Source organism: Myzus persicae, unplaced genomic scaffold, assembly GCF_001856785.1.
Source record: "Myzus persicae strain clone G006 unplaced genomic scaffold, MPER_G0061.0, whole genome shotgun sequence".
Lineage (NCBI taxonomy): Eukaryota > Metazoa > Arthropoda > Insecta > Hemiptera > Aphididae > Myzus > Myzus persicae.
In genome coordinates, this window is record NW_019103603.1 from 494,699 (window position 1) to 521,606 (window position 26,908).

General features: G+C 27.3%; 1 protein-coding gene across 2 annotated transcripts in view; it reads right to left on the bottom strand.

Annotated features, from left to right (window-relative positions):
* LOC111034892 (neuropeptide F receptor-like) overlaps positions 1-25,150 on the bottom strand; it is a 72,184-nt gene extending 47,034 nt beyond the window's left edge. Inside the window, exons 1-2 of one of the 2 annotated variants that reach the window (XM_022316304.1) lie at positions 24,950-25,150; positions 24,574-24,629 (exon numbers count right to left, since the gene is read on the bottom strand). The gene's annotated coding sequence lies outside the window, so the exon portion shown is untranslated. The remainder of the gene's footprint in view (positions 1-24,573; positions 24,630-24,949) is intronic. The other variant, XM_022316305.1, reaches the window with a different exon arrangement.
* Positions 25,151-26,908: the final 1,758 nt, after the last annotated feature.

The window sequence follows — 26,908 nt, forward strand, 5'->3', positions numbered from 1 at the left end:
AAAATTATACGAACACTACGTACTAAATGAACTTACGAGTTACGTATTAAACTATGTATAGTTTATAATAACAGTTATTTTATTATTACAAATTAATAATTATTATCGTACCAAGGTATACTTGCAGTTAACTTGATGTGATCAGCCGTGCGATGTCGATTATACATTTTTAATTGGACGATATCAGTTGACTGCGTTAAATTTTACAAGGAACACCAATACGTTTTAATTATTTTTCCCTTATTTATTAACTTATTTAATTTTTTAAGGAAAACTTTTGTCTTTTTAAAAAATTGAATTCAGTATTGGCTAAGAAATTCATGGTATAATGGTGCACGAATATATATTTTGGAAAATGTACGTTAATCTAAGAATAGATACCAGTATAATTTTATTAGTTATTAATAAATTGTATGTGAAATAGAACTCTTCTTTATCCCACGATGGAGAAAAGTACTATTTACAAATAAAAAGACTATGAAAAAAAATGGAAAAGTAATTTAAATATTTTATCCAAGGAATTTAGTTTATTATTTTATTTTTCTAATATCGATCATATTTTTTTGTAACATGATTATATAACTAGTTGAACAATGACCAAAAATGGTAAACAAAAACCATACCTACTTTTGTACAATGCAATTATAGTACCAGTATGATTGAACTAAAATATTTAAATTGTTATTTCTTGTGTAATTTATTTTGGATTCTGAACGAAGGAAGAGGACTAAAAGAATTACAACAATGTTTGTTTATTATTTATTTACAAATGGAATTCTACAGATAAAATTTATTTTTTGCATTTAAAATTTTAAACAATATATAAAGTATTTGTAATATATAACCTAGATTGTGATTTGAACACAAAATTTGTACTTATTACATGTAATTGTTCAAATGTTTATAACTTACTAATGTTGTGTGTTTTATAAAACTGCTGAAATAGTTGAAGTGATGTAAGCAATAAATTATTTTAAAAAAATTAAAATTATTTTTGGATGAACTGCAAAATTCAAATAAAATTTAACCACTCCAATCTGTTTGTATTTTTGTAATACTTGGTAACGGTAAGCCACTCGTGTATCTCACTATTTGTGTTTTATCAAGTCAATAAAATAATAGGTAATCAACGATATGTGCAACCATATAAGCCTCAAATTCCATTAAAACTAGTAACAATATAAATATTTTTTTTTAAACTGATTTTATATTTTGATCTTAAACATATCATTATTGTTTGCCTCAAAATACAAGTCACTCCTATGTAATATCTCCAATTTTAATCTTTCATCTAGTTGTAACATAAATAAACAGATCCTCTAGAGAATGCGTAGGTACGTTCTCTTAATTCAAATTATTTATCCATGTGATGTCCCTTATTGATATCCGTAAGTAATAATGCTATACGTACATGTATATCTTAATTAAATTATTACATATTATAGATAAAATATAGCTAAAACAAAAACTATACTTTTTGTGAAACTCTTGGCATTGGTTTTTAAACGATAAAAAATTTTCATTAATTGTTTTCAATCCCAACTTTTCAAACATTGTATCTAAAAAAACATATTAATCATATTTTATTCACATTCATTGTCAGCTCATTTTTCTGACAAAATGTCATTTTGTTTCTAATGATTTTGCAAAAGAGAATTAATATTGTAAAAATAATAACAAATGTAATAAACTAATATAAATATTTTTATTTGAAATAATATTTTATTGAGAATAATGTATTAGTTTTGTTTTTTTAAAACCAATTACTTCAATTAATAAATTCATCGGTACACAAGACTATAATATAACGATATTATACTATTATACAATTAAATTAATCTCGTTTCATAAATAATTATTTTCTTAACTCTAGGGACGGGATCGAGGATGGAAAGACGAACCAAGCCCCCCTCCTGAGAGCTCACACCACACACCTACTTCTACAATTTGTTATAGACTATAGTTATTTTTAATCTAATAATTTAATTGCATTGGTAAATTGATATAAATGCAAGTAGAATAATTTAATGAACTTTGCAAATTATATAACTAATACATACTTAAGAAGTTTAGGTATGGTAATTTAACATGAGACCTGGGCATTTAAAATAGACAATAGTATATAAAATAAGAGAAATGTATAATTATTATGGATATATATTTATTTATTCAATTTGTTTACACATACACATTATATATTATGTGGAATACACCATTTTTAAATGATAATTTAACAACAAGCTCAACTCGTGTAAGTAATGAATTTGATACTTCTATTATGTTTAAAAATATAAAAAAATAAATGAATGCAATTCCACTCTGATTTTTGATCTGGATCCATCAAAATGTTAATCCATTTTGTTTTTCAAAAAAATAGTACAATTTAGTTTTGATTACCTTTGCAAAATGTTAATAGTATTTATTTAACACATTTTTAATAAATTTGTTTTAACCAACAAATATAATATTATATTATTATATTTACGTCTTGCAATTGAATAATATATTAACACTTTAAAGTATAAACATATTTTTGTTAAACTTAAGAACATATACTATACAAATTATAAAATAAATGAAAAACATTATCTTATTCTATGGTATTTTTGACTTTGGTTACCATGAAAATGATTGCTTATTAAGTTTATTTTGACGATTTGCATTTTATGATTATACTAAAAGGTCAACAACAAAAAGTTAAAAATTAGGACATCGAATAGAAAGTACCTACCTAAAATAAATAAAAATAAATTGTAATATTATTAATTTTCTTTTGCATGGAAGTTTATAACGATGGGTTTAATGACAAAATGTGGTTGTGTCATTGCAAAATTAGGTTATAAAGAAAAATAAGGTCCTGTTGAAAATTACTTTTAAATATATTTATAAAATTAAAAAAATAAAGACTCTTTTGGTAAGTTTATGTTTGGAGTAGATTTTTCCATTGATTTTCATGCAGAGAACTGAGTAAGCTTCATGAACACTGTATTATTTGTTATTTTATTATTATAATATAGTAAATTGTTAAGTACCAAATTATTAAGTTCCAGTTTATTATAATGATTGTTCTTTTACAATTTGTCAAATTGTATCTTTGTTATCTCAACTAAAAAAAAATAAGTTTCATGCTTATAGTTATGAGTTATGACTTATGACTTCTAAGTGAAGAATTGAAGTGATGAATCAATGAATTTGGAACTAGGACATTCAAGTAGGTAACTAATAATCAATCAACTAACTTACTAACAACAATGATATAAATGTACATTGTGCATATTATAATATAAAATATATTGTACATTTTTGTTACAATTTTAAAATAAAATACAGAACAAAAATAGTAATATTTGTTGATATATTATTACATAATATCTTGTTTGAAATAATATAGGCACCAAATTATAGCCAACCTATATGAAAAACTATTTCACATTCAAAAACACGTTAGCACAACTCTCCTCCAGTTTAATGATTTCTCGTGTTTTCTTCAGATAATCCACTCTCACAGAGCCTAAATTTTAATGTGAACTTGGATCACTTGGCCGAAACAAATGCTAACTTTCACACATTCTTGCCACCACCGTTACAACCCTGTAGGGTAATTATCAGAAACCTAGACCACACAACCTTCACCTTTAACATATCAGAGGTTCTAGTCGAACAAAATTGTAAATGTTAAAAAAAACGTCTAACCACTTCCACTCTGTTATTAGTGGACCTCAAACACAACTAAAAGTATGAAAACATTTTTAATCGATCTTCAATACTGTACAAAAATAAAATTAGAATTACCTTATAAGACCAAGAGTGGTCCAACACTGTAAAAAATGCCAGCTCTAGTGACACATTGTCAACTATTTGTAATCCTCCGTCCCACTACTGCAAGTTTGGGGAAGATCATTCTTAAGTAATCTGTACCAAAGATAAAATCAACCCAATCACTCTTTGTGGCGGTGATGCGATGATCATACATCCAACTTTAAGGGATATCTAAAATATAAATCTTTCCCAAGTGCCATAAAATAAATCAGTCCAACAACTATATTCTGAATGTAAAACTCATGACACCTTTAAACTTTTTCTCGACTCTCCGCCTCACTAGTCCAAAACATCTTACGCCTCCATTGCTGACACCAATATATCTTATTGTCTAATAGTTCTACAATCGAGAAATTGTTATCCAAATTTATTTCAGAACTTATTACACTAATTAATCTCCTCTTTACCGAGATAGGTACACAAACGATATATCCCGTAGTTTGATATTATTAAAAAAAAAAATCTAAATTATAATCATCAAATTATGATCCTATGATGAATATAGTGATTGATTGTAAGTACGATAAAAGAAAAAAAGTTAAATTGAAATCATTGATGATTTAAAAAAATAATAGTATAGTTTGTATAATTATTGATATCTACAGTACCAACAATGCTTACACAAAGGGATTACATTGTTTAAAGATCGACTTGCTTTTATTAAATTAAGTTATATGGTTTATGATATACTGTATATTATTAGTATTTATATAATTATACATTTAAACCTTGATACCAAATGTTTGTCACTATCGGATAATTATGTTTAAGATTTTACTGTAGATATCTAAGTGGATTAGATTAAATGAAATACGTATGAAAAAATAAATAAAATATTAACTAGGTACCTATAATGTCGAAGTAAAAAAAAAAATATATGTCAGGGAAATATTAACAGCTAAAGCGTGTTCTATAATTATATTTTTCAAAATCATATAATTCCACTGATAAAATTATGCCAAACAATATATTAAATGTTAAATGTATCACTTATTACACATTAAATATATTATTATAATTTGTATATAAACATGTTTAGAAATATCTATTTTTTTTGAAAGTTGAATTTCATGTAATTTTTACAATACAAAATTATTTCACAAGAAATAAAAAATATGTATTAATTGTCTGGTTAAAGAGTGTTAGTTGACATTAAAATATTTTCGATGTAACACGTTTGTAAAATGATTTATAGTATGATTAATAACTAAAAACTATTTCACACTATTTCATACTGCGGGTTTTTTGAATATTTTAAAACTTAAAATATTATAATAATATGATTAGTTCATGACACCGATAAATAAATGTATATTTTAATTCTTTAAAAATTTAATAATTTTATGTTTGTGGTTAACTCGGTCCGTTTGTTTCGAATATAATAAATTATATTTAATTGATTGGCCGATCACGTCGTTGCACAGAAGTTTTTGAAACAACCATGCTATGGTTTCATTAATACATCGAGAAAATACCAATTTATTACGTGTGTGTTATTTTTAGAACAGTAAATCATATTTTAAAGGAATTCCGGGTCAGCGGATTAGCAATGGGCTTTTAGATTACAACGTGTATCCCGTGTTTCCCCTGATAGTTAAATCAATATGAAACATTTTATCAATGTTATATGCAAGTTGCTCAGGTGTTTGATGAATAGAGAGAAGTATACATAATATTATACGGTTTTAATTAAATCGTCTATGGTTGTATCAATAAACGTCACTCATCGTCAGGTTCGGGCTTACCACGACGCGACGTGTGTATGAATGAATTAGGTATAGTTGTAACTTGTAAATGAAGAAACGAATCAACTGGAAAGAACAATATTCAGGAAAATATGTCATCAGAATATTTATCATTAAAAGCTTTGAAACTTTTAAAGTGATAAAAACAAGAGTTAATACCTATATATTTATTATATACATTTTTCAAATTTATTTAAGAGTTGGGTCGAAGGGTCGTATAATAATTGTATAAGATCATTTTTATCGAACTCGATGTAACCATACTATATTATCAAAAATATACACCTTTTCGTACAATATAATTTTAATTTAATTTAATTTATTTCCTTCCGAAATTAATATCTCTTTATAGTATAAAGTGCATTTATGTAGCTCATTCCTACTATATTTTGATAAATTGTTGATTTATAGATTATATGAACCCTTTATATTTTACACAAATTAACGAGGAACACATTTTCCATACAATAAACTAACATATTTTGCATTAAAAAATTATAAAATTTAAATTTAACACTTCTTGTTAAAATGCCTATAGTGTATTTGAACCGATATTCAGGTGAATCTTTAGTTATTGCTTTTATTCAAAAATGCAAGTCTAAATTGACTAACTAAAGGTCTGTTAGAAACTATAATAAATAATCTATATTTGTGACTTGTATGTGTATATACGATGTATCGTAAGGTATAAGATTATATTTCATCCCACGCGTATGTACATTACAACGTATAAAATCAAAACAGTTCAAAATATATAAGACTAAGTATTGCATAAAAATATGTTCATCAACCTTTACATTTGTACATGTTATTTTATATTTTAAGATTTCATTTAAACACATTTATTGTACTACGACTCATGAATAGGTAGTTTGTACATCTCAATGGTATATAATTACATTAAATAATCAAAATTGTAAACCTAGATACAAAACTTGAATAACGTTGGTTAATTTAAATGGGTTTATTTACCAAAACATTATTATTTATTACAGATCATTACCCCGCAGTATTGTAATACTCAATTAGTCAATTCATCCCAAAATATTAACATAAATTGAACTGTGAAATATAGCACACTTAATAGTTCTTCTTTTATTGGTATATATATGAAAAATAATAATAATGTGAATTCCATAGAATTTTCCCATTATGGCAAGTATTGAAAATAATTAAAAAAGTTATCAATAAAATAAAAAAAATGATTAAGAAAATCTTTTGGAATATTGGCAAATATTTGAATTCTAGTAGACGCATAGGCGTAGCTTAATGAATTTATATAGGGGGCTATAGCCTATTATATTTCTGGTACACTACATAATATAATATCCTGAAAATGTAACCAAAAAAATAAAAATTTACGAAAAGTGATGGCTAAGCAACATTTCTTCAACCTGTCTCACAATCTAGTCTTATATGACAAGACTTCAAGATGAAACATATGCTTCATTAAAAAATTAGCATTTAAATAGTACAATGTAGATTGTAATTATTGTATTTTAATATATTAATGACACATATTATAAAGAAATCCAATATTTCCAATGAAAAAAAAAATGTAACACCTGCTAATAATTCAGCTGATACTTTAAAACAATTAATAATATAAGAGAAATCCAAAAATAATCATTGTTATTCCTAATTTACTAATGCGGTTGGTTATATTAGAAAAAAATTAATTTGTGGATAAAAATATATTCAAATTGTATAGCAATTACTGACGGGGCTTATGAGACGATATAGGCCAATAAAATATATTGAAATACAGATGCTGGCGTTCGTGATGCTGGTATAAACAACACAACATGTATGTTTAATAAGTTATGGGTGGAGGGGAGGTTTACAAATTTTGAAACTGTGATTAAAAATTCGTACAAATTGCATAACAATTACTAATGTAACAAACTCATTTAGTATTATAGTTTTTGATATAAATTTCTAGCATGTGGATGCATCATGTGGCTAAAAACATAGGGTCGGAGCTTAGCAATGAAGCATTACATATTAAATCTAACTAAGCAAACTCTATTCCATCAATTCAAACAAAGTAAATTCAACTTTAACACATCATTTTGATATTTTCAGTGAATTTTACTTTTTTTTCGTTTTTGTTTCTATATTTTAAATCAACTTTAAGTAAAACGACTTTTACTTTTCTAACTAGCGTCTCTTTAAAATACTAAATAATAGAATTTTAAGGCGATGGCAGATATAAGAAAACTGAAATAAGTAGTAGCGTGATTTTACAAAAAACATTGAATCATATAAATGTTTTAAAAATTTTAATTACAAAAATGTATCAAGAAGGTTGTTATGCTAACTTAATTGTATTATATTAGATATGCATCGGTTGATATAGGTGTATCATTGCGAAGCATCCGATTGAGAAAAAATAATTTGTATCCATGTTTTGGTTGTTATGGTAATAGGTAACATAATTATATTATTACTTTGTTGCCATTGGGAAATTTAGGTACTGAAATCCGAAATCGGTCGGGTAATGGAATTAAATTGTGCATAAGTTTCTAGGGTCAACCTAGATACTGTAAAAAAAATTCAAACGTTTTGAAGTTATAACAACAAACCCATCACAATTCTAAAAAAAAAAATGTTATCCATCCCAAAAACATATTTTAAAATAAAATATTATACACCATTATACAAGAAAATAGTAAAAATATTAAATAATATAAATACAATTAGAAAATAGAAAATAATAGATCAGAATCTAAAATCTAAAACTATGTAATATCTATAAATAAGTTACGGTTTAGTTGGTTACTTTAAAATTGGCTTTTTAAAAACAAATTTTACTTATACATTTGTTGTTAATACATTATATTGTATACGAAAGTTATTAAACTAATAAATTTAAGAAAAAAGTAAAAGTTCAATTTTTCTGGGTGTCTTTCGTAATTATTCGGAGTCATAAAAATGCTTCAAAACTTTGAAGTAGTTTCTGGTAACAATTTGATACTCCTCAGCATGGTTCAGAAGTTAAAGAATTTCAGGTTATTTTAATTTTAAAATTATGTAATACGTGAATATTTACGTTACATTAGTTTTCGTTTTTTTTAGTTGTTTAACGTTATCTAGACATGATATAATTTTCAAAATAGTTTGTCTCATTCTTGTATTATTTAGATACATTTTAAACTTTCCATTTTTTTTCGGTTATTTAGGGTTTTTTCGATTTACGTTGATTAAATTTTTATTTGTTAGTTAAAAGTTTGAAAATTGAGTATAAACTACAAAGTTCCTCATAAGTTAATCTTCAAGTAGTAAAAAAATACCAGCTTAAAGCTATGTTATTTTTTATGAGTATTTCATGATTTTCTATTTATTTGGATAGTTATAACTTATAAGTAAACAACAATTTTAGTATTATTGTTGTAGATAAACAATAGGTATAATATAAAATTATAAACCATAGAAACTTAAATATTCCACTATTTCTTAAATATTTTTTTTAATTTATACACTAATTTAAGTAGAATTTAAGCTAAGGGTAATTATATAGAATTTTGAAATTTTTGAAATATATTTTTTTATAAATATTTCTCAAAAACTGTTGTTCTTGATCAAATAGGTTGACAAAAGTCTTACCTAAGGTTCCGTAGATTTTTTATAAGTTTGTTATTACAGAATATTAAAAGTACTTTGATACAATATTTTTTCAATAATAAATGAAATTTAAATTCTAACAAAATTAGTAATAACTAAAAATTACGATACTCTAAAATTATTTTCTAGTTAGGTACATATAATACAGTTCAAATTTCAAAAGACTTCAGATTTCAATCCTTGATTATCAAATTCAATAGTTTTCATAATATATCAAAAACACAATTTTGTTTATCAGTTAAGTTTTGACAAATTAGGATATGTTAATAAGTTTTTTAAAAAATAAAGAAAGAAAACCTTAAACTTTTTGTCATTAAGTAAATTATTATTTTCTGTATAAAATGAATGTATGAAATAGTTATAATGTATACCATGAACCTTTTCAATCAGTTCTACGGTACCTTGTTAATGACATAAGTTAGAAGCACTCACTAAGTAGTAGGTATAATAAAATATTATAAGAACTTTGATATTACAATTAGGAAAATTAGTTTAGCCTACTACCTATATTTATACACAATACATAAATAAATAACCAATAGTGAATTGACCACTATATGTCATATGATCTCATTTCCAATATTTTATGTCCTCCATATGTGTTTAGTTATTTGTAGTTTGTATAGTGACGGAGATTGTAAATACTTCACTAAATTGTTCATTTTATGTTTTTACATTTAAATAATATAATATACATATTGTTTATAAATAAGTCATGTCGAGAGTCGATTCAAGATTTATACTTATTTGAATGTATATAAACAATATATCGATGATAAGCTATCTTATCAAATTAAAATATGTACACTTTTATTTGTAAGTATACTGAGTAAACTGTTAAGTACAGCACACATTATTTATATAAGAAGCTATCATACTTTTGAGTTGGGTTAGATTTTGAAATATTGTTAAAAAGTTTAATCATATAATATTATTACATACGGAAACTGCACAGTATGAAGATAAACTTTGAAAACTACCGAAAACTGAACAGACACTATTTCAGACAAATCAGATTCAAAAACAGTAAGTATCTGAGGATCCATAACTTTTATTTTGACACTTTGTAAGTATTAGTTCCTTTCAGCCCAGTTCTATTATCATAAACGCAACTATTTCAATCCTTAAAAGTCACCTATTCACAAATAATGAATAGGAAATATACTTTTTGAAAGTTAAATATAAATTTTGTTTCTTACTTTTGCAAAATAAATCACGTGCATGTGAACAACTAAACTCACATAAATCGTATAAAATAACTACATAATATTATAATATTTTATTTAACTCGTACTATATACAGATGATGATAATGTAATCTAACTGTGGTTAATAATAATATGCAACACAAAATGACATTCTATTTTATATAATACTTGTATTATATATTTATATACCAAAAACACAATCATTTTTAAGTTAATATTAATCTATGGTATTAATACCTAATACACTAACAGTATTGGGTATAATCTAGAATAAAGATAAAAATAATTTAATGTATCATTGATCTATCCATTCAAATAAAATATTTATTTGAGATGAATTATAAATCATCTAAATAATTTTTTGTAACCCGATTTTCAATTTTATTTTTAGGATATTTCTATTGCCTATAGCCTACTTACTAGATTTTATTTTCATGTTATTCTAGTTCTTTTGTGTTTATTTATTACTCGTGTTCTATTGTAATTTCTGTATAGTGTATATTGCTCATTCTCTGCAATCATCTATGTGTATAATAAAAAGACCCACGTCCTTATGCATGTATAAATGTAAAGCTATAAATTATCTATACATTATTATATTCTTTGTAACAATGTCATTTGAAAAAAAAAATATTTTTTACCAATAGATAAATTTGATTATATTTTGTCTATCATCTGGATAAATATTAAACTTAAGTGTTAGTAGTATGATTTGGTATGTTCTGATGTATGATCCCTTGATCCCGAGATCCTTGATCCTAAGAGTCTTGATCTGAGACTCTTGATCCTTGATAACGAGATTCTTGATCCTTGATTGCGTACCTGTGTGACGTATATTTACCCCTCCACTTAAACCCATCAACTCATCACGTGATCGAAACATATTTTAAATATTTACCCCTTCACCTAAACCCGTATCATGTGACCGAAACATATTTTATATATTTACCCCTTCACCTAAACCCGTATCACGTGACCGAAACATATTTTATATATTTACCCCTCCGCCTATTAATTGATAATAATATTAAAATATATGTTGATTACGTAGCAACGGTTTCAGGTGGAATGGTAAATATATAAAATATGTTTCGATCACGTGATGAGTAGACGGGTTTAGGTGGAGGGGTAAATATACGTCACATACGTACGCAATCAAGGATCAAGAATCTCGTTATCAAGGATCAAGAGTCTCGGATCAAGACTCTTAGGATTAAGGATTAAGGATCTCGGGATCAAGGGATCATACATCAGAACATACCAAATCATACTACTAGTGTTATCTGTTATATTATCTACCAGGTAATCTACTTATTTATGAGTGCCTACACTCATTAATTCGAAAAGTCTTAACTATTTTGTAAATACTCTTGTAATATAACATAACCATTTATTATTTATATTAAGTACCTAGTTATTATTACATTGCATATAGCTGTAACGATATATTCTTTCAAATTTTGAAACATCAGTGGCCGGCGGTTAAATTATGAATGGATTTATATATTAAAACTTTTAATAATTAAAAACAAAGGTAGATAATCTTACCGGTCGTCTGACCAAGATAAGATAAGATGATGAATTTACGATAGTTCGCCTAATAGGTAAATAATTATAGACGTGTATTAAATAAGAAGTAAATACCATTTATAAATCATAAGATTTTCAAAAATCAAATTCGGCAATTAGGTATAAGCATTGTGTTAAATATAAGTTGTTCTATTTAATCGAAAATAATCCAAATTGTGGACATATTTGACTACCAATCAATTTAGACTCAACGAAAAAAACATGAAATGTATAAAAATGTTTGTCTTTAATCTTAGAAGCATTTAAAGTTTAGATTAGTGGAGTAGTTGTCAACATTTTGCGAAGTACCACTCTACCATCACTCTACTCCACTCATCTAAACTTTAAATGCAATTATAACTAATGAACTGCATGTCCGAAAATTGATCTTTATACACTGTGCTTCTGAAAATGAAATTTAAAAGATATAAACATATAATGTCATAAAATAAGTAAAAACTTAAAAAATAATAATGAGAGAAAATAGTAATACATTTTTTTTCAGTTTATAGGTTATGTTCTACTGTCAAATGTCCCCCCAAACTCATGCTTATTGCGATCACGACTGTAAACCAACTTTGAAGTCTAAAGTTTTGAGCAATTTAATTTTGTCTTATATTGTAAAATATACTTCCAGGTTTATTTCTACCATACTAAGTGTCCGCGACCAATTATAATCAATTTATTATCACCGTATAAAGTGTCCGCGGTATGCAAATCAAATAATAAACGACACAAAATGTAATATAATTTTCATTTGAATCAATTTCCCTAGAATATGACTTGACGTGGCGCTTTTGCTGAAAACAGTCACGCACAGTGATTGAGAGTGCGAGTACGCAACCGTCCACTGCCCCTAATTCTCGGATGGGTGACCCCTGGGGTTCGCAATAGCAAAAACCTTATCGCACATACTATATTGTTTCTAACAACCGTACCTACCCTACCGTAATTCGTTGAAAATAGCGAATAGCACCCAATTGTCTATGTTGCCGCGGAATGATTAATATCAAAAAAACATTTTTTTAGAACGACCAATTAATGACCATACATTATTGTTGATTCAATATATTTTCTTAAAGCGGAAATATAACTATAATGATACAACTTACAATTAACATTTTTCTTATTTGTAAAAATACTGGTATAATTGATGAGTACAATTTACTGAATATTTTTCGTTCAATTCATTTTCACATATTTTTATTTTAATATTATCATAAATTCACCCTTCTCAATGACCAAACATGATTGATTGCCTGAATCTCACCATTAGTATTCATGAAAATGTTATTGTATTTTAGGTACTGGGCCGGCTAAGTTGAATGTTTGGTATTTGGGCTTAACATTGATGTGCACTTACTTTACCTTGAAAAATATAGTTTAGGATAGATTTTTAAGTTTTTACTTCAACGGTAAGAATTTTCAGTAAATATATAATAAAATCGTTAAATTATTTATCATTATTTTTTTAATGTACCAAAAATAAAAAAAAAGAGATAAAATATATTCTTGTAATCTTTAATTTGTTAAGAAATTACTACATAATGTGATATTAATTAAAAGCTTTCTCAATATTTAAGATTCTAAACAAAGAAAAAATATAAGATTAGTTTGAGAAATAATTTTTTGTGCATCACTTTATACAATTAAAATGTTTTAGAGATATAACCTATCCTTAGAAATCATATCTATAATTATAATAAACGTAAAAGAAATTTTAGTGTACTTGTATTCTCAGAATCAAAATGTTCCATCACAAAGTATTAAATTGCCAAGGGGCATTTTTAAGCTTTAAGCTAATATTATCTTATTTCTTAAAATGTATGATTTTTATTGCTTGTCAAGTCTAAAAATGAACAAAAAAATTCTGTATTAAATCTTGATATTTCTTTTTTGTTCTAAGCAAAACTGAACTTTGAAAACGATCAACATATTTGAGTTAGTAATTAAAACGTTCTAGACACAGATCCTTTTTGTGGTTCTTATATTTAGTCATTTAGTTGGAAATTGTTATTCTCAATTTGAGATTTTTTAAAATTTAACAATAGAAAATGTGTCATGATGTTAAAATCAAAATTAAATGATAGCACTATAATTTATAGAATTATTTACTTTATTGATAAATTTAATGGTTGACCTTGACACAATGAATATGAAATTAGCACCTTATTATTTTGAGTCTACGAAATTTCAAAATATTTTGAAGGAATTTTAGCTTCCATGATATTTACATTTATTACTTTCAAATAAACTAACTAGAATTTATACAACTCAATATTCGCTGTTGTTAAGGTGAGCAAAATGATAATAGGTCCCAGCTCCTGGTTTATATATTATCATTTACAGATATTTTTAATTTAGTTTCATGAAATAAATCTCTGGATCTCGCAGGATGATCAAAAATAGTTTGTTTTACAGCATTTGCGAAACGGATACTATTGCACGAAATGGAAACTTGAATAACAAACTTTGTGTAACTCGATCACATTACGCAGAATTCGGTCCGATGGACGAACTAAACAACCGACTTCCATTAAAACGGACACGAAACCTCGAAGCGCAAATGGAAAGTCGTACCTAATCGGTCGTCGATAACAACTGCTCCGCGCATAATTACACCTAACACCTTTAAAGTCAGTTACAAATTCTCACAGCACAAATCCTTAATCATTCCGGGGCCATGTCGCGTACATGTTTATTGTCTTTCGGCGTAATTATCCCGCGCAGAGGTCAAAGATTATCTCACATTATATGGTAACCATCGCCCATCGCCACCAATCCGTCAACCTTTCTGTGGCTAAATGCGCATTTATTAGGTACAGCATTCGGTATTGTATTACTTACGTGAGCTGGTCCGAATTCCAGAGTTAGCGGGACGAGCTCATAAATTGCAAGTGTCCAGTGCGCTCTAAATAGTATCCGATTCGTCGAGTGGAAAATAAAATGTTTCCTAGAACTAGATGATACGGCCTTCGTTGTACTCACTTCGGCACTTATCACTTTCTGCGAACAAAGTTTACGCACAACCCAAGTGTATACCGCACAACCACACGGGTTCTCGAAATCATTCATTTCTAAACAATATTATGTATGACACGTGTAGGGTAATATTATAGTTCAAGCATTCCGTGGTGTCTGGTACGTATAATACTGTCTATATTGCTCGAGTTAAAAGCACTCAGCATCCCGCGATGCGCAATCTCCGACCTGCTGGCTAAATCTTTTCTCTCCAATAGTTGTTTTTCTGTTTTGATAATTGACATAGCCTCGAAAATAAAACAAATAAAAACAGCTGCACCTCAAAACTTAAAAATCTCACCACATACTGCTGTTTATTTTATGCTTCTCAGATTTCTAGCTACACAGAAAACAACACAGAAATAGCTTCGAGTTTGGATGACGGTGCAATTTATTCAACCAAAAGCGGAGTTGAACCAGTAACCCGACATATTCAAAATCAGCTCTTCAAACTACATAAATGTACATAAAAACTGAGAATAATATTATTTTAAACCTTTCCTACAGGCACTACAGTCATATTTACACGCCATCGAATCGAAATTGAAACGCAGTGTGAAATACATTTTTGTTGGACATCTGGTAAAAAATATTTCGTGGTAATTCTAGACAGGAAACTTACCTGAAACCATTGAACATTTATGTTAAATCTACATACCTACTACTAACAGCAATATTCAAGATATCGTATCCATATTGTGTAACTCTACAAATATCTATATATTATGAAAACCTCAGCTGCGATCGAAACATATATGTTTAACACAGTGCTACGTATTAGCGAATTATGTAAACTATAGCAATTTTCAAGTTTTCCAGTGCGTAAAATATTAACGTGGGCTCAAACGCAGACGTCTAAACGATTTTCACCTAAAAGGGAAAGTAATTGTATATTAGTGAAGTGGGTAAGTACTAATTTATCTACTAAGGTATTATGAAACGTGTTACGCGCATCATATTAATAAAAAACATAATAATATTCTTAATCATTTATTTGGAAAAAAAGAATCGACATCCAACGTACATTGTTGGAAAACATTTTTTATGATTGAAGTTTTTATTAACGTCGCATCTATAACTTGAAATTGATATAATTTAATAAATATACCTACATTCGTTAACAACAATTACTACTCTAAAATAAATTAAGCTACATTCATGAATAATTATTGTGAAAAAAACTAGTTAATTAAATCAATCAAACTCCACGATTAAAGTTTATTGATTCTGTTTAGCTTCAGATTTATTAATTTAAAACATATATTTAAAAGAAGGTACATTGTACAATGCAATGATAATATAATGAAGTTAATGAATTTCAAGTAAGCATTATACAAGTATACTAATTATCATTGGGTTGTCATGTATTTTCAGAATACTGACATCAAAAGTACGACTAACAAGGAGAGCTTATAGAAAAGAAAAAGTATCTGCGTGTATCAGTATTTGAAAATTGATATCTATACTTCGATTTGACGTATGTCACAAATAGGTATGTAGGTGAATGGTTGTGTATGGTGTGCGTATAAAAAAAATCAACTTTTGTGCTTCTAAAATATACTGAAAAACAGATGTATCGGTATCGAAGAGTAATAATATAGTTCGTACGTTTTATATTCCCCTAACTTATAGTGTTTTTATTATTATTACTATTATTATTACTATTATTATTATTATTATTATTATTATTATATATAGTAAAACCAATACATTGTAAAGTAAATTTATAAAATAACACTTCTGTCACGTACAAAATAGGTGTTAAAATATTTCGTTTGACAAATTATTATTAGAAAAAAAACACTATAGGGAGTTTAACACAACAGTTGTGTACCGTTGCGTACGTGTTTGTTTTAATTAATCATACGGAAAGGGGTTATTATTCAACAGAGAAGGTTAGACATAAATGTTTTATGTATGTATAGGAATAATATAAAGGCTCAGAAAGTTTCTTCATTTTCAACGAATACCAATTCGCTTTCTCTACTTCTTGTTTTTGTAATATATTTTGTTAGTACCTCTGTTTGGTAGATACTTAATCTTAATTGAAATTAGATGAATCCGCATTTTATTAAATACCTAATTACTAATTTTTAATGCCCGACTGTGATATATTTTTCTAAAATATTTTATCAAAATATTTACTATCGGCTTTACGTGATATATTGGATATGTTAAGCAATTATTACGGTGTTCTCAGAACGTAAGCAAGCACTAAATAGTATACACTGTTTTAGTATTTGTATACATTGATGAGCATATTACATGTAAATATTACACGTCACTTAAAATTAAGGCTTTTCCTTTGGAGCTCTTAACAATTACCTACCATGTATTTATTAATAACATCAGCCATTAGGGTTACTAGTAAACATTATATTATTTTCAAATATTGTTTTAGTCATGTTGCTTTACATCACTCACCAAGATGCATAATGTTTAAAATGTCGTCGATAATAATAACAATTACATTGCTTAGTATCTACATAATCATTCACACTTTCATGAGGATATTATGGGAAAAATAAAATAAATAATTTCAGAGAGAATTTTATATAAATCGATTAAATGTTTAGTACCTAGTAGTTTAATTTGCATAACCGTTCAAGTTTACTGATTAAGTACCACACAAACCACAGTTCACGTTGAAAATTGAAGCATTTTTACTGCTCCTAAAAGTGACTTCACACCCACACACACAAATATGACAAACAAGTATTTTAAAATCGAGGCAGTGTAATAAATAAATAAATGCGCATGAAAAAAACAAGACGAGAAATACAGCGGCTGGTTTATATTTCAGCTGAGGAGCGACATCAATTTCGTCCCCGAGCTCGTTATTCGCATGCAGTATATGGCTATCGAACAATTGAGTACGTTTTACTTATTTAGGCGAGCGATTGAAAACTCTTAAAATTTACAAAGAAGTCACCACTTACCCAAAAAACGAATACGATTGGCAACGAATTTACGTGCAACGTTTCCAAATAATTGAATTGGCTATCGAACGATTCAGCACATTTAAGTTTTATAAACTGAAAATGTATGTGTAATTAAAAATTATAATAGTTATAATAAATGTATAATATGTATAAAGAAATAAAAAGCGATCCTGAATGTCTATCTGAAAAATAATTTACAACATTTAAAAAATTAATCATAGCTATAAATAGCAGAAAAATCATCAAAATATTTTGAAAATCTTCCTATATAAATATTTGGGGAAATTTCAAGTGTCTACGGCACTATTTGATTTTCATACCGCGGACACTTATACGGATACGGTGACAGTAAATTGATTGTAATTAGTATGGTAGAAATAAACCTGGAAATATATTTTACAAGATAAGACAAAATTAAATTGCTCAAAACTTTAGACTTCATAGTTGGTTTACAGTCGTGATCGCAATAAGTATGTGTTTGGGGGTACAGTTGACTGTAGAACATAATCTATAAATTGAAAAAAAAATAAATGTATTACTATTTTCTATCATTATTATTTTTTAAGTTTTTACTTATTTTATGACATTATATCTTTTAAATTTCATTTTCAGAAGCACAGTGCACAAAGTATGAAATCGATTAATGAGAATGTCATTATATGATTAGTGCATATTGGTAGTTATACTGGACGTTTCTTCATTGCTCTTTTATTTATTTTACTTCATCTGTAATAATTAAAAATAGTATAGTCACTATTGATCATAGATGCAGAGACTTTTTAGTCATTGTAATAATGTAGTTACTTTTAATTTGTATTTGTACTCAAAATACATACCGTTTTTATTTTAATTAAAACAAAGATGTTAACTAAATACTAATAAGAAAAGTAAAAATAATACCCCACTTCTTGGATTTAATTCGTTAATACTTTAATTATAAATAGATTATGTAATAGATAACAGATAGTATTATTTTTATCTTCTTAACGATAAATTTAACTTCGCCAGGAATTTCCCACTCTTAAAACTGATACGCAATGCAAACTTGCTTTGATACCTTTGGTACGGAAGTACACATTTTTTTAATATCTTTTAAACAATACACATCATGTTATTTAATATTTATATTATTATTTAGTTGGATATTTAAGTTTAGTGTTAGATAAACTACTTTTTTTATATTTTTATCTTGATATTTACATTATATATATATTAAACATTATGATATATTGCAAAAAGACAGCTGGCAATAATTCCAAACAATAAAAAAATTGTTTGATATTTTTATTTTTTCAAAGTTTTCCCGATTTAATTGTCTAAGCTCAGTGATATAACAAGAATAAAAATTTTTTAACGTTATAAAACAGAAGATTATGTAAATTGTTTTCTTTTGTTTTCCAAATAATAAGTAAATAATACTTAATAGTTAACTTACAGGTCAACTGTTTATATATTGATAGTAATAATTGGTATAATATTAATGATATTAGTAATACAATCAATATTAATATTATCAAACTATGATAGATATTAAATAAATAATAATTTTATTAACGCTGTAATAATATTATTTCTAATTTATAAAAATGATAATAATACAATACTTAAAAAAAAAACAAAATAAGTGCTTTTAGTTGTTTATGTGTTGTTCTTCATTGGTAATTTAAACACATTTAGTTTTGGTATATTTCTTTGCAAATCCAAACTGTTGTTTAATTTTATTCTCACTATATATTTTAGCGAAAAATTATAAAAACGAGGCTTTATTTTGTTTACCTACCTAATGAAAGCTAATGTTAGATCTATTATATAAGGATTTAGTAATGATCAGTTAAATTATCTATTGCATTAGTCAATATTTACTAGTAAGTACTAAGTATACCTAACTTAACTGGAGATTTACCAAATATTAAGGTATTTCCATGCTATAGTAAAAATAAAAATAAAGACTTTATAGAAATGCCAATTAGAATATTTTTTATTGTATTGAAAAAAGAACTTTAAATTTACTCTTTTATAGGCAAACACATTTTTAATTTTTTTTTTTATCGATATTATATAATAAAATAACAGATATTACTTATTTTAATAGTTTTAATAGTTTAATTAAACTCAAGTGTGAGCCTTACTTTAATAATATTGTGTTTTATGTCATGGAATAAACACAAAGATAATATACTTAAACAAAAATTCAGTCATAAAATGTAAAATAAATATTTTTCTTGGGTTTATTAAACTTGAATATTGACTTTACTTAGAAAAAGCTTAGGTATTACCTAAAAATGTATAAACCTGTGAACGTATATTATACATAAATATATTGTAAAATATATTAAGTAGCCAAGTAGGTAGGTAGGTACAATCTTTCGACCTTATTTAATACATTTAAATCAAATTAGCTTAACAGATTTATGGTATTAGAATATATCATATTAGATAATTAGTTTTGTATTTAATTTTGAAGTTCTAGTGTAGTGAAAACTTAAGATATCTACATAGTAAAATAAACAATTTCAAGACCATAAGAAAAAATGTTAGTCATTATAAATATTTAAACCATACATTAGGTATTTACTGTAAAATGAATATTATACAAATTTATAATATTGTTATATTTTTAAGATAGTTTAATAATTATCATAATGATTATTATACGTTGTACCTATACGATATACTAATACATTCGGTTTTGATTCTGAATGCACCGAACTACCGAATGAAGAATGTTGGATTTTACAATCAATAATGTAGTAAAGTAGTGTTTAAATAATTTAAAAAAAATTATATATGGCCTTATCTATCGATTGGAAATTTAATCTAGTGGGTACTTAAGATAAGTAAACATTTGACTATCGGATTAGTTTCTTCAAGCGTATTGGAAAGTTACCTATATATTTATTTAACGTCATAAATATTCGCTAATTTGTTGTAATCCACCAATAAATATGGTAGAAACTTACTAGTTTACCACATATTACATATTTATTTTATTAAGCAGTTACCTACATTATTCATATTATTTATTTTATGAAGTGCATAATTGCTTTAATAGTTTATTAATATTATATGCAGATATTATGCAGTCAGTCAGGCTATATTACTAGGTATATTTTATGATATATTTATATTGATATTAAAGTAATTTATTTTACCATCAGAAATATTAGGCAGTAGGTTGAATTAAATTTTACCAAACACGTTGCATTTCAAAATTTCATTGCATATAAATTATAATAATACAGGTAAAAATTTCAAGTCCAAACGAATAATATTTTTGAGTTACAAAAAAATAATTAAATCGTTATTAAGCAAATGTTTAAACATCTAATTTCGTCCAAATTTAATCCTAAAACGTTAAATACAAAATTGTATTTATAACATATGTCTTAGATCTTTTGTTTTCAACTACCTACCTACTTATGAAAAATGTTGTACTAAATGTTCAAGCCTAAGCTATAAAAATTGAACATTTTCAACAACAAAATAATTTTCAATTTTGACAAATGTTGTCAACATTTAAACTTAAAATTCTTATTAAAAAAATCGTGCATAGTATCTTAATTATTTTTAAATACCTAAAATAATAACATATGATTAACCTTGTATTATATTTTTAAGGTTTCGCTCGACCGAGCTAAAATTTTTTTATCAATAGCTAATTTTTGGGAAAATAACTTAAATAAAATTTCAAATGTCTTTAAATAGATCAAAAAGATTAGACATATTATCTAATTACTTAAACCATGTAAGATATTGTATTGTTGATGTAAAAATGTAATAAACATTTTAAGTACCTAAAATTATTCGTTTTTGAATTACAACAAATGAAAATCTATTTTGTCAAAAAATAGTTTTGCATTAAAATTCTTATTTTTCTCTATTTTTTTTTTTGTTTTTCTCAATTATTATCCATTATGCAAATGCCTGGAATATTTTCACTTTTGACCCTCTAAAGAGCCAACTAGATTCACTTTTCTACCAGAAAATATGTTTAAATTGAAAATTGAAACATTCTTCTAGGCACCTTAAATGTGTCAGACACAAAAAATAACACATACACATCTGTGTAAAATCAATACATTCCTCGTCTGCTCAGAATCTAAAATACAAAACTAATCGTATTTTGTAAAAATAACCAAAATTATTAAGTAGTTAACATTTTTTTTCTAAAATGTATTAAAATTGTATTAAAAAAATTATTTTTCTTTCGAAAATCTCACATGTTTTGATTATTCTTGTGTATTTATTCCATGAAAACTAAACTTTAACTGTTTCACCTAGACTTTAATTTTATTTCGAAATATGTGATGAATGATTATCATAGTATTTAAATGTAGGTATAATAATTATAATTATTTTGAGAACTATCCGGTGACGTCATTGTGCGAGCGAAGAGAGAAAATTGGTTCGAATACCAGATTTGAGTAACCGGACCGGACATTTAATTATTATTTTCGATATACGCTAGTAATAATTAATAGAGAATACTGTTTATATAATAATTACACAAAGCATATAAATTATAATTAAAATGTCCTTAACACAAGTATCGTCTAAATATATTGAACAGAGTACCTACCTATATTATATTACTAACTATGTTTATTTTTAGTTTCCTAAGTTCAAGGACTTAATTGACGTAATATATTATACTTGTTTTTCAGAGACATATTTTATGACTATGGCCAAAGTTCTTTTCTGTTTGAACATATGAATATAGCAAATTAATTGTCTCTTGACAATTAACTGACCACCCACCCATCAATTGAAATATATCCATTCACATCCAATTCAAAATAAATTAAATATTTATTTGTGAATCAAAATAATATAGCAAGTGTAAGTCACACATACATTATACATTGAAGAATATTGAATGTGATCTCGGAACAATATGAGATTTGTGTGTACCTACCGTAATAATTATTACAAAACTCTGCATTAGGTGCCTACGTAGGTGACTAAAAAGTAAATATAGTTTCATTTTCCTGGAATTAGTTTGATAAAGTTAGTGGGATTTATTTTTCATATTATATTTATATAAGCAAATGTGTTTTTTTTTGTTTTGGATTTGTTTTTGTATCATGTTGAAAACTAATTTCTCCACGGATGTAAAATCTTAAACGGTTTTATAATCCTTCCGTAAAGTAAGACTACAACGTGATACCACAGTTCTGTGATGAAGTTTTCTAATACCTACCTTCGTTTACACCATATTATTATAGTTTTTGCTTTTTAAACTGAGGGAAGATTTCAAAGTATTATATACGTGGTTATACAATAAGGGATAAACGGGAACCACATCACCCGCAAAAGGGACGAGAAAACTACTTCTATGATCGGTAGTGCAAAAAGAAATTTCCTGAGGATAATTCATAATTATTAAAACAACTCATTTACATTAATAGCGAACACAATTTATAACATGCTACTATGAATACTCAAATATGGTTAAATAACCAAGAATTCATGGGGTGCAGGGGTGTATTCGAGTGCGAGGATCACCCCAGGGATGGATTAGTGATTTTTTTCGGCCCAGGAATTATGAATCAAACCGACCCGGCCCATGTGATGCACATTTCACTTTACCCCCCCCCCCCCCAAAAAAAACAGCATTATTTTGCTTTTTCACAAGTACAATAAGGTGTTCCTTAGTTCACAATTTCAAAATGTATTTGGTCTCTCCCCTAAATATTAGTAAAGTATTAAATAACTTTAATAGTCTTGGTTTGGTCAGATAACGTTAACCTGTTTCTAACTTAAACTTTAAGTTTGAACATATTACATTTTTAAATATTTTCAGAAAATATTCTTAAATATATTGTAACCAATATAAATATTAAAATTTCGTTAAGTAGGTCGTTAAAAGTTAATTCAATTTTCTAAACCTTTTATAGAAATATATTTTATCTCTGTCTTAATTTATTTGTCTAAATTTTATATTGTCTTTACTGCATATAATAATACAATTTTATCTAAAAATCACAATAGTTAAATTACCTGTTGGCTATTATAATAATATATTATAGTCTATGATTTTATATTACAATTTCAATGTGATTTATTTTTTATAACAACACTCTTGTAATTTGTATATAAATGTTTATTAATTTACAATTCACATGCATATTCATATAATCTCCAAGCATTGCAATAATATTTCTATGCGTATTTAAAAAAAAAAAAAATTATAATCATGTAATTACAATGCGGCTCACACAAGTCCCGATTGAAGCATTAGCTCCTTGATCACCTCTCTTAAACTTAAGGTCCAAGTTTACAAAAAAAAATGTATTTCTTATTCATAGTGATAAAACTGCTAGGTTAGTATTAAATAAAATAAAAATCATTATTACTGTTCATAAAAGTATTTAATAAGTTGATTAATGTGTAGCATTGTGGGGCTGTTTTAATCACCTCCCTCTCACCCTTCTGCCTAAGATTTAGATATATACCACTGACAATGAAATAATATGATATATAATACAACGCTATATAGCTGTATTATACTACATTGTCATCGTCGTCGTAAAAAGTATAAATAAATACGCGTGGGTGCTTATAATAGATACAACAGTCAACCGATAACGACAACGATTATTTTTTCAATTATTATGATATTATTACAATAACGCACATGCTTACCTTTCGGATTATAAATCCTCCACCTCCACGCACCCTCCTACCACCACGGTGACGTGCTGAAACCACGCAGAAACCGATATTGTAAAAAAAAAAAACGTGTTTTAATTCAATCTAGATTTTTATTTCTTTAAAATTATTATTTTAATCTCCGTCCGTCCCACGATGAACACGCTCGTGATGTGATCTAACACACTGGTCACTGAAATCGGCGACGAGGAAAAGATTTCAAAACTATATACCTCCAGTATTACCTATATAATATTATTATTTGATGGACAACGCCGGAATTAAGTAAGTTAATTTAAACGGGACCGGAGATCAGAACTTTTTCGGTCCATCGACTTTAATTATATTATAGTATAATTATATTATTTACGATCGTATTTGCGCTGCCCGGAAACAGATCCGAATACGGAGCTAACGTCTACTTCCGGTCGGCCGGTATCGGAAACACCGCGTTCGATGGCCGCCGCCCGCCGAGCACTGCTGTTGCTGCTGCTGCTGCTGCTGCTGCTGCTGCCGTACAACACACACGCGCACACACACCGCTCGTCAACGTTTGCTGCTGCTGCTGACGGTCCACCGCCACTGAGACACCACTCGTCGTCGTCGTCGTAGTCGTCGTCGTTGCCGTCGTTTGCCGTCGCCGGTTAGTGTCCTATATAATTTCACACACACACTTGTTGCCGCGGCGGTGGCGCTTACATCCGAGACTCGTGTGCCAGCAGTTAAAATATTATTATTATAAACAGGAAACCGAGTCGAGTTCGACGGACTCCGCACAATATATTACACGGTATCGTGCGATATCGGATCCAGATTAATGGATTTCGGTTGATATCGCTCCGGAGTGATACGTTCTTATTACATCCAATCAATAATGACCGATTTTCTTGTATACATCACTGTTTCTTAAATTAAATAACTTAAATAATTTTTTTGTTTTTTTTTGCTGTACAGCTTACAAAGAATTCATTTCATCACACGAATTAAGAAGAAAAGTTTTATTATAATATCCTCCACCCCTTCGACCAACTGGCTCAAACGTGCAGAAACGACATGATTATTTATTTGTGTAGTACACAATAAATTAGTGGTTCCAAAATTGATTTGCCTTATGCTACATTATTATAACTAATCACTTAATCATCAGTTGTTAAACTTAAACAAGTTTTTATTAACAACCCTAAAGTATTTTTATTCCAACGAACAGTAGTCTTTAAAAATACAATAGTCGCCTAAATAATATGAGTGAATAAATAATATTAATTATAAACGTTACAAACACAATTTATAACGATAAAATATGACCTGCAGTTCAGCAGCAAAGCCATTCATCCAAACATAATACATGAGTAATATATATAATATTATATGTATACATCAACATATTTGGGGTTGTTCTTCAATAAGGTGGTCCCTTTCCTTTATTTCTTAGCCGAAGTCACTTAAACTAAGTCATACACCTTCAGGCGATTAAGGCGCCTGACGTCTTGCAAGTTGTCAAGAAGTTGTTTATGAACTAGTACAATATTATAGTACCTTATAATATAGCACCCATAATTAATAACTATTATTGTGTGTTATACCTCTTATACAACGAATAAAATCAACGAATATCCCATGTAATGTGGTTAATTTTGACATTTGACATTCACTCTCACTCATCCAAACATATAAAATCCAAATACCACTTACTCACTGATCGCTGTAACTCAAAAACTACGCAACGTACTAACTTGAAATTTGGAATAGAGGTTCTTCTCATATTTTAACCGCGCAATGAGAAAGGATTTTCAAAAGTGTTGCGTTTTTGTGGAGTAATTAACAATTATAATTATTCATCGCCAATACGCATTGTGCTGCACGGCACGGGCTCATGGTGGCCCGCGGGTTACCTGGAACTTATCATTTTTATCCTTTATGTAGATAAGAATTGTTGCGAGAAGTTATAGAGATATATTGCAAATATGAAAAAAATAAAAATACACACGGGCGAAGCCCGATAATTCAGCTAGTACCTACAATATAATATTAAAACGACCAAACTGAAATCATTCGCAAGATAATATCAATAAATACTTGAATTCGATCAATGTTAAAATCTTAACGATCGTTCCATGCAAAGCTATTAAATAATCTCAGTGTCATTGTTTATTTCGATTCTGAATAAATCGTTGGATTTTTTCACTTATCTTTCGTATACGTGAACAATGTTCACTGAACACAGTTTTTAGAGTGGTAGGAGTAATTAAAAAGTTGCATGCACCAAAATGAGATCGATTTCCTTGTTACTATGGTTGGTTCTACTATAAATAGGTAGGTAGTAGTAGAC